Source organism: Hydra viridissima, unplaced genomic scaffold (genome assembly GCF_058129835.1).
Source record: "Hydra viridissima isolate aposymbiotic clone 2 unplaced genomic scaffold, HvirCarnegie_v1 scaffold_6, whole genome shotgun sequence".
NCBI classification, from domain to species: Eukaryota; Metazoa; Cnidaria; class Hydrozoa; order Anthoathecata; family Hydridae; genus Hydra; species Hydra viridissima.
Window position 1 is genome coordinate 3683314 of NW_028324305.1, and position 12713 is coordinate 3696026.

Below are 12713 nucleotides of genomic sequence, written 5' to 3' on the forward strand. Positions count from 1 at the left end.
GCTACATTAGTTCAAGAAGCAGTTGTGAAAGAAGTAAAAGATGCCGTATATTTTACGATAATTATCGATGGGACCCCAAATGTATCTCACACCAAACAAATCACGTTTATTCTTCAATTTGTACAATTCAACTCGGGTAAGATGATTTGGAAAGTTAAAAAACAATTTCTCTGCGTTGAAGATATGGAGAAAAAGAAAGGTGCAGATAATGCTTACTTAATTTGCAATTTTTAGCGAAAGTGAATCTCGGTTTACATTAATTGAGAGGCCAAGGATACGACAATTGTTCTAATATGACTGAAATCTATAATAGAGCCCAAGCTCATATATTGGAAAAAATCCATTCGCTTTATACATTCCTTGCGGTGCGCATAGTTTAAATTTAGCTGGAGTTCATCCTGCTGAGTCTTGTGCTGAGATCAAAACGTTTTTTAGCAATATCCAAGCCCTTTACGTGTTCTTTAGTTGCAGCCCAGCAAGAAGGAAAATTCTTCTTGAAGAAACTGCTTTATCACTTCACAAGCTCTCAGATACTTGATGGTCACCCCACATTGCAGCTGTAAAACCTTTAGTGAAAAAACCACGAGAAATCATTGCTGCTTTGGATAGAACCGTTAATCAATTTGACCCAACTGCGGACATGCTAAATCAAGCGAAATCGTTGGGAAAATATTTTAAATCATTTGAATCAGTAGTTCTCCTGACCATTTGGTATAAACCACTGCAAAATATTGATGGTTTTAGTCGATGTCTCCAGTCGGAGTCAATCACCATTGAAGAAGAAGTCATCCTCATTCAACAACTTCTAGATGACCTAGGTCGCATTCGTTCGTCGTTAAATTGTATTTTGACTGAAGCAAAGCTAAAATCGATTTCATAAAACTTTTTTGGCGTAACTTACGCTGGAAGCATCTTAAGTCACGCTCAAAACTGTACGACAAAAAGTCCAGCGTTAGTTCAAATTTTTGTCATAATGATATATGGCGCTGTGCAATATCTATATGTTTTTTTTTGTTTTGATTAAGTATTAGAAGGTAAGTGGCGTCCTCTAACTTTTTTAACAGAAGATAATACTAATAAAACAAAGTTTATTCTTTGCCATTTGAGATTCAAGGTAAAAGTATAATTGGTTTATATTATATTATTTTTAATGAAAAATAAAAATATTTTAAGACTTAGAAATTGTCTATTTTTAACTACCGATTTTGAATTCCCAATTAGTTTGACCAGGCGGTGGCATTAAATTATTCCAGTATTTCCCAAAGCAGGGCCCAAGCCAATCAAGGGAGGGGGAGGGGGCAAAATTTGAAGTAAAATTTTGAATGAAAGTATGGGGGCTCTCATTTCAGTGAATTAAATTTTTGAATATTGAAACTTTTGTTAGATTAGGGGAATTTGAATTTTAGAAATAAGTCCGTAACAAGTAATTTTGAAATCAGAATCAATCATGATCAACAGGCTAAAATTGTCAAGCTCAAGCTTGGCTTGAGGCTCAGGTTCAACTTTTGGAGGGTCAACCCGAATCAAGAACTTATTAGAAAGTCACATACATATTGGAAAAGTCTATATTCAACCAAAACATTATGAATTAAAAAAATATAAGTTTAAGATTTAGTTGGTATAAAAGATGAAGTGTTAAACATTTATCTATGATGTTAGATAATTAAATAAAATTTTTAAAAATTATTACCTTTTCAATTTATAAATTGTTATTGTTATTGTTATTGCAAGACCAAAAACCTTGTTGTTTTGTCCGCCAATTTGAATCACAGACATCTAAAATATTCAACTCATAGAATTGAAATCTTATGACACTTTTGAAACAAATGACGAAAAGATTACGATACGATGCAATACGCTGAAAATTATTTATAACATTGAAAAACTTTGTCACGCTGAAATAGTCGTAGCGTAACATTTCCATCGTAATTACGACATTTCTAGCGTTAGGCTAGAAAGAGTTTTATAACATTGACTACTGGTTTCACATTCAGTTACTGTGTTTAAATCTTTTACTACGTCATAAAGTATAATGGCAATTCTAAGTTTAGTTTTAACGGGTTTCTAAGCTATAGATTGATAAGAGGCTCAGATGATCCCATACAAATGTCTTTTAAATTCTCTTCCATACTTAGTTTGCAAACGTGGAGTTCACAATACTTCATGTATATTTTATTTCTTGATTCAGCAGCTTCTTCAAATATTGCTCCGTGTGGAACAGGCAAATGCAACAGAATATCAACAGCATAAGCTGGAATCATAAAGCAAAAATCATACAAATTGAAAGAAAAATTATAAGTTTTTGAGAAATGAATCCAACTTTTCTGAATTAATTTCTTTCTCACAGTTGATCGCGATCAATATATTTTTGAATTGAACAATCAGGTCTTCTGGTATATCTAAAACTTGACTAAATGGATGTTTGCATAAATTTTGTGCTTGTAACGAATGCAAATTATTCCCTGACATCACAAAGACGAAATCAATGATTACATATTTGCGATTTTGGAAGGTCAACCTTGATTGATTCTAAATCTTCATTTCCTTTTCTACATTAGCTTTAATTTTTAGAACCTTGCATTCTTTGTATTCCTTGATTAACTCCAACAGGGCAACAAAATTGCACAATAGCTTAATATGTTTAACCAAAGAATATTATTTGTATTGTTTTTCAACGTATACAAACGCAAAGGAGTGGTAGTTGTGGCTTAAAGATCTAATTAATTTTTTTCCACAATTAGAAAATTGATGATGGTATTGGGAGTTTCCCAAAGAACCATCATCAAGCCGCAAACTGCTCAGAACTATAAGCTCTTCAAAACGTTCATTTTCGATTTCTAAATACTCATTCATTTTGGGATGAACAACTTTCACAAATTTCTCCACAAGTAAGTCTCATCAAACTTTGAAGTTTGAACTCTTAATTCGCTTACTTTAATGTCTTTATCCTTAGGAGCACAGCTCTTTTTAGCGTTTGGAAGAGTTTTGTAACAGGGAAACTGCTTCATGTTTTTATCATGTGCTTTTTTGTACACTAACGCTCATTTTAGTGCGTTTTGTACGCACGTTTCAGTAAGTTTTGTACACTTACGCTCATTTCAGTGCGTTTCGTACGCACGTTTCAGTAAGTTTTGTACACTAACGCTCATTTCAGTGCGTTTCGTACGCACGTTTCAGTAAGTTTTGTACACTTACGCTCATTTCAGTATCTTAACAAAACTTTAAAGGTTCCTCTGGTGTCATTTTTTTGTCTTCCTTTGTTATATTTATGTATAAATGGTGTTGATTTTTTGCTGTTTATCAAATGAGCTTTGCCAATTTGAAATTCTTGTCCTTGTATACATTGTTACCAACGTTTCCACTGAACTGATACTTGAATTATCTAAGCATCGGCGTTTAGTTTTTTGGTTTTAAACAAATAGTTATGCAAGTACAAATTTCTATATCAATCTTTTAAGATAAATCATTCTTTCTGGAGTTTATTAAAATATGCGTGTGAAACAGTTAGGTTTTTCCGTGTGACTTGTTTACATTCCATACATAAAAATTGTTAGTTAAAATTTGTTTTAATTGAAAAGCAACTCTGCACATTGTCTTGCAGGGTTGAAACAAAATTGCATAAGGTTTTCGAGGTGTCGCACATTTTTTTTGAAATCCTTTAACTTTGTATGTGTAAATATGCATACAAAGTTACAGAATATCTCTTTTGCTGATCTAAAACGTTTCTCGTGTTTGGTGAAGTAGCCTGGCAAGGGGGTGCGACTGGCATTTTTTATTGGATTGCCAGAAGCAGTGTCTAAAATTTGGATTCGCAAAAGAAACCAATGACGCGATGTTCCAGAAAAAATCAAGGAGGAGTGTAATTGAATTGCGCGGAAGAAATTACGTAAAGAGGATATCGACGTAGTTTCCTTGATTTATTGTAAATATATTTTGAGTGGTTTTTTTGAGTAGGGTAAAGTAGGGTAATTTCGGCAGGGAGATAATTTCGGCACCCCTTCAAAAATACCTAAAAATATTTATTTATTGGAATAATTAAATCATAGTTGGGTATTGTAGCAAGATAAACAATTTTCCTAAAAATATTGCTTTAAACTTTTATTTTTATATTATAGGTGCATTAATTTCTGATTAGGGTAAGGTTGCTGATATTGTACCGATGCCTATATTGAACTTTTAACATAACTCGTTATTTTTACAACCCACAAGAAATTTTTTAATTTATTTTTTATCTTTGCTGAATGAAATTAAGTAGTCAACTGTTTTTTTTGTCATCCAACTGTATTAAGGCCAGAGTAAGCTCTTCTTGGTTTGTTATTGGAGATTTCTTATTTTAGGTTTTTATGGCTAAGTGTATTTCACTAAAAAAAGCAGAAGATATGATTTGTTCAGCGTATTTATGTTAAAGCATAATTTATCTGAATTCAATATAAATACCTAGAATTTAAAATATCTTATTTTTAGTTGTCAAATTTTTTAACTAACTGAATGTCAGATTAGTTGCGTAAATTGTACCTCAAGGCATATCCTTAATTGTACCGACGCAACCATTCTGACCGCTAAAAATGCGTGTAAAGTTTAACAAATTCCTTTTGAGATTCCAATTAGAGAAATATCCATAGTTACAAAACGAACTTCACCACTTAAACAAAAAAAGAAAAATTTCAGTATTACTCTTGTATTGACAAGCAGTTCTTAAAAAGATGCACTCTCTTTATGTCAAGGCTGGTGTCATGTTGACTGTGCAGGTGTTAATCAAAAACAGACACAATATATCTGAAACTATTGCCAAAAATAATGCTTTTATGTATTTTATTTTACAATATTTAGTGTGGTTGTTTTTAAAACAGATATAGTATATATTGTTTTACATTATTTAGTATAACTATCTTTAATATCTACCTTCCTCCACTATTTTAATCTTAGCTTACCCATTGGTAAAATATTTACAATTGCTGATTTTATAAAAACCATTCCTTTTAATCAGTTCTTTAAATCCCTTAAATCTAAAATCATAAAATATTTGCAAAGCTGTAAAGTAATTGAAATCAAGAAAGTGGTACAATATTGGATAGCAATGGTACAATTAAGGATCTAGTTTCCTTAATTGTACTCTTAGCGCTATTTTTTTAGTTTGATTCTTCGAGACTTAACGCTTTTTAAATTTTGAGCTTTTTAAACATGTTTACAACAAACAGTCCCTAAATTATGAAATCCAATTGAAAACCCAGGTTTCTACTCAGTAGATTGCCTACATTTTTTAATTTTGTCTTAGGGGGTACAATACCCAGCCAACATTGACAGACGGGTACCGTACGGGGCCCATACGGGTCTGCAACTGAGTCCCGTATGGGAAGACCAACGGTATCCCGCCGGATCTTGGCCGCGGTTTCCATATGGGGCCCATATGGGTATGCCCGCTGGGTATCCCGTATGGGTCCCAGTCAAATCCCGTACTTTAAAACCATAAGGGACCCATTTGGGTTTGCAACTGGGACCCATATGGGAAACCCATCGGGAACCCGCCGGATCTTGGCCGCGGTTTTCCTCTGGGGCCCATATGGGTATGCCCGCTGGGTTACCCGTATAGTTCCCACAAAGTTTGCCAATTGCAAATCTTGAAAATCTACGTTTATAATTTACAGATAAAATAAAACTGTATATGATTTGACTGTTTGTTTCAAACAAAATAACAATTAAAATTACAATGTCAAAATTGAGAGAATTTTTAACCATTCTTTAATCGCGTATCATTTGATTTCGCGGTTGTTTCGCGAATTGGAAGCTTTTCCATCGTTTTATTCTCGTTTCGAAGCTTTTTCTTGTTTCAATATAAGCTGTAAAAAATAAAATTTAACTGTTAGTCTAAAATTTTATAGGTTACACACCTGGTTTAATTCATTTAATATATTATAAAACTCTCTACTCAACACTCTTCAGATAAAAAATTGTTGTGATAGTAAATGTATAACATTCCTTTAGTTACTGATAAATAAATTATAATTTTATATTGATATTGTATACATTTTTAAATAAATAAATAAATATAAATATAAATATAAATATATATATATATATATATATATATATATATATATATATATATATATATATATATATATATATATATATATATACATACACTATATATATACAATAACCACAACGACGGGGGGGGTGGGGGTGGGTGGGGACAAAGACCCCCTTGATTTTTTCAAAAGGACCTCATATAATATTTTTTCTCATTAAGAACTTAAAAAGTATTTTAGGTTTTTTTGGTGCTTCGGTCCCCCACTAAAATGTCATGCCATGGCCCATATATATATTTATAAATTAGTAAAAACACTTATCTACAAACAACATCATTCAACTGAAACACTTTTACTTAAACTAACCAATGATATATTTGAACTTTTTTAGTTAACCGTACCCAAAAAGTTAAAATTGGTAATTCATGTTCATCTAACCAAAATGTAAAATATGGAGCACCCCAAGGTACAGTCCTGGGTCCAAATCTCTTTAATATCTAGTTTTGGATATACCAAAATGTCTTGAATACATTTCTAAATGGATGTGTAAATCATTCATAAACCAATCAAAAACAAAAATATTAATTATGGCACCACCTAACATTCAAAAAGATATTATTATTAAGGGTACTTTTGTTAACAAGGAATGCATTTGATTTGTTGATTCTGCAAAAAGTCTAGATGTGATACTCAACAATCAATTATCTTTAAAAACACAAATAAATAAGACTGTTAAAAGCTGTTACAATATAATGAGAAAAATACCAAAAATAAAACAATTCTTATCCCATAAAGATCTGTGCACCATAGTATGTTCATTATTATTTTCACAACTATATTATTGTGAACTCCCTCTACTTTGGAATTGATAAGGCACTATTAAAAAACTGCAGTCTGTTCAGAATTGTGCAGCAAGACTGCTCAGAATAGTGCAGCAAAATTTAACACCAGAATAGAAACTCAAGTAAATAACAAAGAATATGACAACTTGCATTGGCTAAAAATTAGAGAAACAATATATTTCAAGGTCGTTTTAATAATGCAGAAATCTATTAAACAGGAAGCACTAACGTCATTATGCAATTTAATTCAATACTCTATGTCAGAAAGAACACTTAAACTAAAAGAAACAAAATACAATAATCATTTCAGCAATCAAGCATTATCCCAGTATGGTCTTAAACTTTGGAATATTCTTCTAAATACCATCAGTATAAAAAAAAAACACAACTATTTTTTATGAAAAACTAAAATCATATTTAATGGTGAATGGAGAACTCTTCCACCAGAAAACTCTTGATTATTAAAATTTCTAGTTTTGTTTAATTTGTTGTACAGCTGAGCAAGTGTTTTGCCAACTTCTGGCAAAACACAGTAGCTGTGGGTAAACCCATGTATTTATTATTTATTTATTTATATACATAAAAGCCTGTCTAACTTATCTCAATCTACAAACTCTAGAAAAAAGAAGGCAGTTAGGGGATATGATACAATAATTTAAACATTCAAGAGGGTTAATGAAGTAAATTGGTTTCATATCAATGCACACCACATTCCCTTTTAGCACAAGAACCTGCAAGTAATGTTAAAGGCTCTAAATTATATATATATATATATATATATAGATATATATATATATACCCTTAAGTTGAATCCTTAATAAGTCAGACTTTTATTAAATCGGACAGATTTTCGATTCCCCTTAAACACTCTATACATACGTAGAGCTTGCTTAATTCTGACATTTTCTAAGTCTAGATATCTATCTATTCCCTTTGATATTTCATATATATATATATATATATATATATATATATATATATATATATATATATATATATATATATATATATATATATATATATATATATATATATATATATATATATATATATACTATAAAATATTATAAAAAATTAAAATTTTCTCCTACAGAAAAACCTTGACAATGGAAGCTATAATATACGTAAAAATTTTTATGCAATCTATAAATGATATATATTTAATTGGAACCTAACATTATAATAGATAACAATTATTAAAACAAATATTAAAACAATATCTTACTCACTTTTCTCAAAAGGCTTTTCTTGATTATCTCTAAAGGATTGGCAAAATATCAAAAGTATTATTATTTTTTTTGAAATTTTAATGATTCATAAATGTACAAGTTTTAAGCCAGTTACATAAACATAAGCGGAGTAACACTAACATAAACACCTTTTGTATGTTAAATTAAAATTATGTAACTTTATATACCTATTTTTTTGGTTTTGATATACTTCATCAACATTTGAGGTATCTTCTGCATATCTGTATTTCTCTTTTGCTTCAGATTCTGTGTCTATATTTTAAAAAGTACTTATGATAATTATTGATGTATCAAAATTTCATTTTCAAATTTCAATAATTATGATTAAATGCTTAAATAAATTTATAAAAAATTATCAAAATTATTAGTTTACTATCTTTGACAATATTATATAAACTACCTGCAGTTGACAAAATTCTTCCTGAAAACCTAAGCCATCCAACCTCAGGTTCTTGACATATTGATTTAGCTTAGTCTATTTTTTTCATATTTGTCCAGCGAGGCCAATAAAAATCTGTAGATTTTCTAGATGAAATTTTTGATAACACATTTTCACTCATAGCATTCACTAACCAAATTAGTGGTACGTAATCGGTATTGTTTTCTTCATCGAATGCAACATTTGCATACAACATCTTACTCAGTAACACAGAACAGAAATTACACAGTTAGTTACTCTGCTACAAAATGTAAACGAAAGTAGAAAAAATCCATACTCCGCAATCTCCTTTATATAGGAATAAAATATTACTAAATTGCACTTTTGGATTTACAGAAAAACGTTCAATGGTCTTCAAAAACCATTCATGATTCTAAGAATATATGCCACAAGGAAGTAAGACAATAATGAAAACACTCACGTCAACTTTATAATATTATATGCATTTCCTTGTGGCGTTACTTTTCATAAACGTAAATATTAATGAATTCTTTAAAGTATTAATTGTTCAAATTGTATGTAAAACTTTGTAAAATTTTCAACTTTTTACTAAAGAAAGAAAAAGAGAAAAATTTATGTATAAAAAATAAAAATAGTTATAACAACTTTTTATATAGAGTTTCATAAAAAGCATAAAACGAGAAAACGATTATAACTTTAATTTATACGTTATATTGTAAAAACTTTTTTGCCCAAGGTAAGTTGCAAATGGCGATAATGGTGTGATTGCATAGATTTTTCCGCATATTACTTTCACCAGATGGGTCCCTAATGGGAAACCCATAAAAATCCCAGTTTTCTTAGCCCTTATAAACACCACATGCGGCCCATATTACTATTTTTGCTTAATTTTTCAACCGTAAGGGACCCGTCTGGAAACCAGAACACAAACCCTTCTAAATCCCGTTCCCGTAAGCCCAGTTAAAAACCATATGGTACCCGTCTGTCAATGTTCGCTGGGATGTTACAAGATATAACAGTTTCCCCAAGGACTGCTCTAAGAAGATAATTTTGGCTTACAAAGAGTTTTTAATTTCGGCAGTGCCGAATTTGCCGACCTGTGCTTTCTCTGAAACCAAAATGGAAATAACCGTTTAAAATATTATGTATAGAAGAAGTTCATTTTAGTAATTCAGATAGTAATAAGATAATAACGAGTTAGGAAAAAATTTAATTCGTTAGTGTCTCTGTGAAACTTAATAAAATAATAGTCCCCCACAATATAAATTAAATTTATGTCATATAATAATATGTATACAATAAATTAATAATTTATTATATATATATATGTATATATATATATATATATATATATATATATATATATATATATATATATATATATATATATATATATATATATATATATATATATATATATATATATATATATATATTATTGTGTGTTAGCATTATATAATGGGTTCAAAACGTGTAAAATATGGTAATTGGTCAAATGAATCATTAAAACTAACAGTAAATGCAGTTTTAGTTGATGGTTGCTCGAAATGTTCTGCTGCTAAACAATATAAAATACCAAGGCAAACACTACATGACTATATAAAACGAGTGTCTATTGATAATTGTGTAAAAAAGTTAAGAGCAGGACACCCAATAACACTTTTTGACGTTTTTCACTTTTATGACGTTTCAAAAAACCCCTAAACCATTCTTTTCCTGCTGACTTAGTTGCACAATTAAACTTATGAAATTGGGATTATTCATAAGTTTAATTATGCAACTAAGTCAGCAGGAAAAGAATGGTTTAGGGGTTTTTTGAAACGTCATAATAAACTCTCTGTAAGAGTTGCTGAATCAACGTCATTGCATCGAGCCATTGGTTTTAATAGAATAAAAGTTAATCGTTTTTATGATGAACTAGAAAAAATAATGTTTAATGCTGATGAAATGCATATTATTCCACCAGCAAACTTATTCAACGTAGACGAATCTGGATTGTCTATATGCCATAAACCAGGAAAAGTTGTTGCCCTGAAGGGAAAACATAGTGTTGGTGGCTTAACAAGCTCTGAAAGAGGAAAAACAATCACAATAGTTTGTTGCCAATCAGCAAGCGGATTTTATGTCCCTCCAATGTTGATTTATCCACGTATTCGAGTGAGACCTGAATTTTTAGATAAAGCCCCAATCGGTTCTATTTCTGGTGGCAGCAAAAATGGGTGCATAACAACTGATTTGTTTGAAAAATGGTTTGATCATTTTTTAAAAGCAGTCCAGCCACAGTCAAGAGACCAACCAGTTCTTCTAATTTTAGATGGACATTCAAGTCATAAAAAAAATCTTAGTGTTATTATAAAAGCTCGCAAGACAAATGTTATTATACTATCACATCCGTCTCACTGCACGCACAAACTGCAACCACTTGATGTTTCATTTTTTAAAAGTCTCAAAATATTCTATGATCAAGAAGTTGGTACTTGGCTTCGTCACCATCCAGGTCGTCCTGTAACTGAATTAGAGGTTAGTGAATTATTTGGAATAGCTTATGGGAAAGCTGCAACTGTTCAAAATTGTCAGTCAGGGTTTAAAAAATGTGGAATATATCCATTTGATAGAAATGTGTTTACTGAAGAAGACTTTGCTGCAGCTAAGGCTACTGATCACTCGTATATTGTATCAAAAATTTCAAAACCAAATATTACCTCTGAAATGCACCCTACTCTTGACAATGGGTTAGACTCTGCTAAAGATTTAGATCATATTGATTTTGTCACAGAATGTGTAGTTGCTTCTCAGAAAGGTAAATTATTTTAAAAGATGTATTATTTTTACCATCTTTCACCATTTATTTCAAACACAAATATAATTTTTTTTAAATTAAGCAAATAATTACTTATCTGTTGTTTTATTAACCTAAATAAAAGTTTCTTTAAAAAATGATTCAAATTTTTTATAATTTACATGTTGCCTAATTTTATTCACCTTTTTAAATTAAATATTTTTATTTAGAATCTGCTTCACCAAACTCATCATTTACACTTCAGAAGTCATTAGAATTAGCCACCTCTGATGAAACCTCACAACCTCATGGTGTTACATTTGGATCACTAGCTGGACGTGACATTAAAAATAAAAAACGAACAGGTATAAAAAGGAGGGTAAATCATGCTGAAAGAATTACTGGATCACCATATAAATCTCAGCTAGAGGAATCTTTATCTTTGAAATATAAGAACAGGCAGCCACGTAAAAAGTGCATTAAAGAAAATATATCTACACATCAAAAGACGTGTTTGAGTAACCTTGATGCTAAAAGTGCGATTAATAAACAACTTTGTGCAATTTGTCAATACAGTTATGGGGATCCTGTCGATCCATACTTAAAGGATAATTGGGATTGTTTATGCTAAAAAAGTATTTACTTGTGATGACTGTATGAAACACTGATTCTTTAAGCTGTTTTTTAACTTTCTTAAATAAATCTCTTTTTATAAAGTTTTCTTTGAGTTTTGTATTTTATTATTTTATGTTTAACTATTGTAGTTATGTAAAATATTATTTTATGAACTACTTATGAGCTTATAAACATGAATTCTTATTTAAACAGAATTTAGAAATAATCATCGAAATCATAGAAATTAGTAATCATTTTATTTACGATTTTACTTTGGAGGCACATTTTTCTAATAAGGTTTCTGTTTTGGGTGATGTATTCATACTTTACTAAAATAGGTGGTTCAAAAAATATGAATCTTTGCAATTGCAACGCCCTTAATTAAATGCCAATTAGGTGTAACAAATTCCATTTAAGAGACAATTACTTTATACAATTCAGATTTATAGCTGTTTATAATATTTGAATTATATGAATGCGTTTTCAACGAACATCTTAATTTTCTTAAGTATGCCGAATTTACCGTATCATTGTGCCGAAATTACCATACTAGGTCTCTAATTTCGTCATTTTTGAGTATTTTGTAAAACAAATTTTACATAAAACTTTGTAAGTTTGAAACAATTTTTTAACTATTATTTAATAGATATATCTGCAGGACATCGATATGCATGATTTTTTAACGTTATTAAAGCAACCATTGTCTGTAAACAACAAAATAGCTTAATACGCCGAAATTACCCTACTTTACCCTATTTGAGGAATTTTTACAGATTTTGATAAATATAAACTGTATGC

General features: G+C 30.2%; 3 pseudogenes across 2 annotated transcripts; 2 read left to right on the forward strand and 1 right to left on the reverse strand.

Moving 5' to 3' along the window:
- The window catches only part of LOC149886676 (uncharacterized), a 1171-nt pseudogene extending 791 nt beyond the window's left edge, over positions 1-380 (forward strand).
- Positions 381-5567: 5187 nt separating this feature from the next.
- On the reverse strand, positions 5568-9510 carry LOC145191311 (uncharacterized; annotated as a pseudogene). Its single transcript, XR_016453455.1, has 4 exons — positions 8522-9510; positions 8289-8373; positions 8101-8129; positions 5568-5837 (listed from the first exon to the last, which is right to left on the reverse strand). The product of XR_016453455.1 is annotated as an uncharacterized LOC145191311 (transcript).
- Positions 9511-10307: 797 nt separating this feature from the next.
- LOC149886677 (uncharacterized) lies at positions 10308-11913 on the forward strand (annotated as a pseudogene). The gene is made up of 2 exons (XR_016453434.1): positions 10308-11321; positions 11531-11913. The product of XR_016453434.1 is annotated as an uncharacterized LOC149886677 (transcript).
- Positions 11914-12713: the final 800 nt, after the last annotated feature.